The 5,656-nt window shown below is 36.2% G+C and overlaps 1 pseudogene; it reads right to left on the bottom strand.

The window, feature by feature from the left end:
- Positions 1 to 647: 647 nt before the first annotated feature.
- LOC116119956 lies at positions 648 to 3,794 on the bottom strand (annotated as a pseudogene).
- Positions 3,795 to 5,656: the final 1,862 nt, after the last annotated feature.

The following is a 5,656-nucleotide window of genomic DNA, read 5'->3' on the forward strand; positions in this document are numbered from 1 at the left end:
TTTCTCAGTCGATTACTTTTAGTATGAATCAAAACTTCTTTTAGCTGGAATTGATGATTCAAAGTTGAGAAAGTAGGACTCTGCTTAATCCTGAAGTTGCGTCTTCCTAGGATGTCTCCTGTGAGACTCCAAATTTTTTCCATCAGGAAGCAAATTGCTATAGTGTTTTTCTTGAACAGAATTTAAGTGTTGGCTGAAATTAGTAGCTAAGCGGACAGGAAGGTGGAGCATTTCTGTTTCATTTCAAAATACATGGTCTAGTTCCTTAGCCGTTACCTAGATGTCTACTATAGATTATGTTTCAAATAAACTATAGCGAGTTTAATTTTGAATGGTTTGTCTGTCAAAAGTTTATACTGAAGAAACACCTTTAGAGATGAAACAAAATCTAAAGATATAAAGCTTTCTTTTCCCAGCTTTTACTTCATGATGTTTAGCCAGCATTTCACCAAGTCAGAGGTAAAGTTATCTTTAATAATACACACAAGAGGACTTTATCCGCCACGAATTTTCAGTGGAGCAACTCAATTTACAAGAATCAACAACTTTTAAAGCTCACAGTAAGCCTTAGAACCATTGTGGGCTCTAGATATAAGAAAACAATTAGCAAGAGCTCCTCCTTTCAGTGAGGTCCATCTCCCTGATCATCAACAGCGGAATAAAAATGTGGCCATCACTGGTGCTGCGGTTCCAATTGTTAACTCCTCAACTACCGCTTCCATGCTAGGTCTGTTTCAGGAAGCCCTGGGTGCAAGCCAGCGCAATTTTCCCCAACATAGCTGCCTCTGACTCTGAAAAATTACCCTTCAGATTCTTACGAGAAATTTTCAAATATACCTGATTCGGCTGCCACTCGCATAGAGCTGCTGAGCAGTAGCTACTGGAGAGAATTTGAGGATGATCACTCAATGCAAATACGTCACTCTTTCAGTAAAATGGCCTGTGGTAACATACTCTGGAGCTAGGTATCCATCGCAGCACTAGTTTTAAGAGCTAAAAAGACAATGTCATCTGCAAGAAGTTTATGAAGGCTGCAGTCTGCAATCAATGGTTGAACTGCTGGTCAAGGAGAATCTTCTCAACAGATATGTTCCGGTGAACTATGGCAGGCTTGTTCAATTCACTGCCATGTAAATATGCAATACCTGATCGAAAAGAAATATAATGATTCAATTGAAACAGACTGTTGTTAAAAGATTTCTTCATCATGCAAACTGCATAGTAGCAGTTAAAAGTATGGTGAATGATAATAAAGCAACAGACCTTTTGCTATGCCAAGGATAATGGAAACTCTTGTGGACCAGTCAAGTGCTAAGTGTTTCCAGTTTCACATCCACATCAAGATATCTAGAGAGCTTTCCTTGGGGATAAAATCATAGATGAGAAAACATTCTCCTCTGCCCTTGAGCAACAAAAGCCTCGCAGCACATAACAAATTTTCATGTCTTATTGAATTCAATAATTTCAACCCCTTTACAAATTCAGCCTCCTCAGATTTACAAGCTGGTCCACAATTCTCTAATAGCTACAACACTACCTCCTCTTAGAATTCCTTTATAAACACATGAAAACTTGCTCCTTCCCAATAAGTTCACCTCAGAAAAGCACTGGGTTGCGTATTCAACCTCTTCCAGGTTGAACCTAAAGTTATTTAGTTGCTCTTGGTAGAATCCACTGCCATGCAGACCATGACCCAAGGGGTCCCATCCATGAATATATTCAAGACTCACAAGTGGAGAGGCACCATTCCCATTCAACTCCTTAGCCAGATCTGTGCTAAGTCTACCTTCAGAAGACTCTTTCGTATTCCCAATCTTTTGTTTTTGCCTACGGTAGCGAAAAAGGGTCAGAAATCCGGTAACTGCTAATGTGAAAGTGATTGTAACAACCCCAGCAACAATAAAAACTTTTGGTAATTTTGATGATCTTAAGCAATGTGTTTGATTGCATTGTGCCTGGTAATTTGTAGACTCAGGGATGTCGATGGAAGCTGTATTGTTTGCATGTGATCCGAAGGGCTCAACCTGGTTGATGTTCATATTATCAAAAGCAGTGCAAACTCTCAATGAAACAAACCCAACTCCACACAAACCGGGGTTGTTTTGACACTGGAATCTTCCATTTAATCTCTTTAAACCTTCATTTCCAGTTATCAAGAACTAAAATAAGTCGAGATCATAAAAGGAATTTTCCAACCAATAAGCAAGAATGGTAGAAACAAACTTACCAGGAGGGACAATCCCAGTAAGAGTATTGTTTTGGACATCTAGCACTTCCAATCGTGGATTAAGTGCTAAGCCTCGAGGAATTGGACCAAAGAAGCTATTGAAGCCCAAATCAAGCCTGCTTAACATCCCCAAGTTCCCCAGACTTGTAGGAATTTCACCAGTTAATCTGTTATGCTGCAATGTAAGAACACTTAGGCTCTTCAAGGACCGTATTTGGGCAGGCAAATTCCCTGTCAGCTGGTTACAACATAGCTGTAAAACTACAATACACGAAATCCCATTAAGTTGAATTTTTGATATCTTCATCATTTCAACAGAGAACTATAGATTCATGGCCCACAATGAAATGTTACTCAAATTTTACCTAGTCTATTTAAATTACGCCCTGAAACTAACAAAGTACTATATTTGTTAGCCATAAACATCACATTTGCCTACTAGAGTTATCAACTAGGCTTTGAAACAAATGATGACCAGCAGAACCTAAAATTAACTTTGATCCTATTATATTAATCCCCAAAACAGGAAATCAAAAACATTTACAAGCGGAGAGAGAGAGTTAAAAGTTTTTCTCTACTCCATTTTTTTTTTTTTTTTCAAAATCCAAAAATCCCCTGGCATTTTTTCGCAAGTTCGGCTTCGAAACTGGAGCCCCCACTGAACCTTACAATCTTTGGGAGGTGGAAAACAATGGTCTTTGATCATTCATGTGCCCATAAGGGGGCTTGAACTCCAGCCTTGTGGGAGCAAACCACAGGCCTGGCACAAGCGACTAAGCCCCCATGAGTTTCTTTACTCCATTGACTTATATAGTTGTGCCACACAAATAATTCTCTTCAGATGAAAAGAAATTAAACTTAATGCACAAGTAACAGTTCATATCTATACAGAAAATACCAACAAAAAGAATGATTTGTTGAAAAGCAATATTATTATCAACTAACCTTGCAAGTTGGTCATGTGCCCAATCTCAGGAGGAATACTCCCAGATAAATCATTGACATCCAGATACAAATCAGTTAAGTGAGTGAGGTTGGCAATCTCTTTCGGTATCTCTCCAGACAAATTATTGTAATGCAAGTACAGACCAGACAAAGACTTGAGACTTGAAAAAGCAGGCGATAACTTGCCACTTAAACCCTTTCCCTGTAACGAAATGTTTGCCACTTCCCTATGCTCGTTGCATCCTATTCCCTTAAATGAACCGCTACATGGATCTCCATTCTCTGTCCATGACTTCAACAGCTTGTTTTCTGGGTCCAAAGACGCTTTTACCTCTAAAAGAGCTCTCAGCTCTGTGTCTCCACAAACTGAGAGTAAAAGAGAGAACGTAAACGAGACAAGGAAAGATAAAGCAAAACCAGAATTACCCATGTCTGTTAATTTCTGTTTCTTAGGCATGATGCGTTCTGGAATGAAGAGAGTCAGATACTGAAGATGCCATACCTATTTGATTAGATTTTTTATTTTTATTTTTATTTTTTTTTATTATGTCTCCGTGTAGTAAAATTATAGTAGGTTGTGGAATTGGGGAGAGAAGGGAGAAATCCTGATTGTGAAAGTTGAAACTGGAGGACAACCAATAACGACTTTTGGTGACTAGCCTATGCACATTCACATTAGACCCACATTTAAACCAAACCTCCTGATTTATATCATCCAACCAATCACAAATCCATAAAAGTATTCATATAACAGTCTTCCTAGTTCCTACAGTTCAACAACAAAGTATTTATAACATATTTATAAACGAAACCAGTGGTTGGGTCCTAGCTTTTCTTTTATTTAGCAACATTACGTATACAAATTATTTCTTACAAATTTATATAACAACCTTACATGTTTTGATATATATATATATATATATATATATATATGTTTTCAAACTATTAATATACACATTACAAATACTCCTATGGATTAAAAAGTCAAAACCTAACGTCCACTGATTGGCACATCAATCATGGCTTCCCACATGGGATTTTGACTATCTTTCTCCATCTTTTTCCCTCACACAAATATATATTTCTTGTTATTTTTTAAGGGAAGCAAAAAATATATTTCATATCTTTATGAAATGATTCTTGGATCCACATAAACATCTAACTTTACTATGGCGAAAAAAAAAAAATTATATTTATTATTAACTTTCGATCCCCTTTAGCTCTAATTTAAATCACCTTGCATTTGATAGCACCTTGGGAATGATTAAATATAGTTTCATTCTTAAGTGGATTCTTTTTCTTTTTTACAACTTTTTCAAGGTTAAATTAAGTTGGATATGTCATAGTTGATCTTGTGGGCACTTGGCAGTTGGTTGTAAGACACCTTATTATTATATTTTTCAAGAATAATAATTATTTCTCCATACAAATAGATTGTAAACAAAATGAAGGAAAAGTTAAACTTAAAACAATTAATAATACAGTTGATAAAGATGTATGTATGACAATTAAAAGAAAATAGTGTTACATCAAGTTGTGTGTATATATAGACCTGATAAAATGGGTTTGGACTTACGAGTCAGTCCGTACCCAAATAAATAATGTAGGGTATAGGTTTACATAATTAGGTCTATTCTTTTTGGACTCATACCCAACCCTAGCTACCTATTTTGTAAACGGGTGGACCGGGTACATGTTTGTAATTTTAAAAATCCCTAATTCTTCTCCAAACCACAAGCCGCCTCCTCTTCTCTTTAGTCTCTCCCTGTATTCAATGATGAATATGCAGCTCTATGTATATGTATATATTTTGAATATGCAACAGTATATATAAGATCATAAATATAGTAAAATCCAATAACCGTATTTGACGGAAACCAAAAAGTTAAAAATCCCTTCAAAAATGAGGACTGATTTCCTGATGTCCATAGAAATAACTCTAAAAGAATGAAATAAAGCCATGGATTTGAAGGTTCACAACAATATTAAGGAAAAATGTGCTATCAAATTGCTGTGATTAATAAATTGTCCTGAAACTACTAAAGACTGGAGGAAAAAATCTACACCACCATCAGTGTACCAACTCTACATTTTAAATAGGAATAATACTATAGTGGGCGAAAAAAAAAAAAAATCCACAGGAAAGTAGGCAGCCCGCTATACAATTTGAACAGGGGAGCCAACGCCATAGTTGCTACTAGCTTATGAACATCATTTTCAATCCCTAAAAAGATGCCAACTACTCAGCCTCGTAATTAATTTAAATGGCAAAGACGTCTAGTGGTGAGAAAAGATAATAGTATAAAGAGAGAAAATGATGTCACTTCATTGAAATGTGATAGAGCTTTTTTGTCAAAATCTCCCCACCATTCTCGACAAGATTGCGGTGAAAAATTAAAGTATGGTGCTTTTCTTATTCTACGTACCAAAACAAAAGATTGTTTTAGATAAAGAAAGCAACCGCAAATTTTTAAATGCGTTTGT

Source organism: Pistacia vera, unplaced genomic scaffold, assembly GCF_008641045.1.
Source record: "Pistacia vera cultivar Batoury unplaced genomic scaffold, PisVer_v2 Contig913, whole genome shotgun sequence".
Classification (NCBI taxonomy): domain Eukaryota; kingdom Viridiplantae; phylum Streptophyta; class Magnoliopsida; order Sapindales; family Anacardiaceae; genus Pistacia; species Pistacia vera.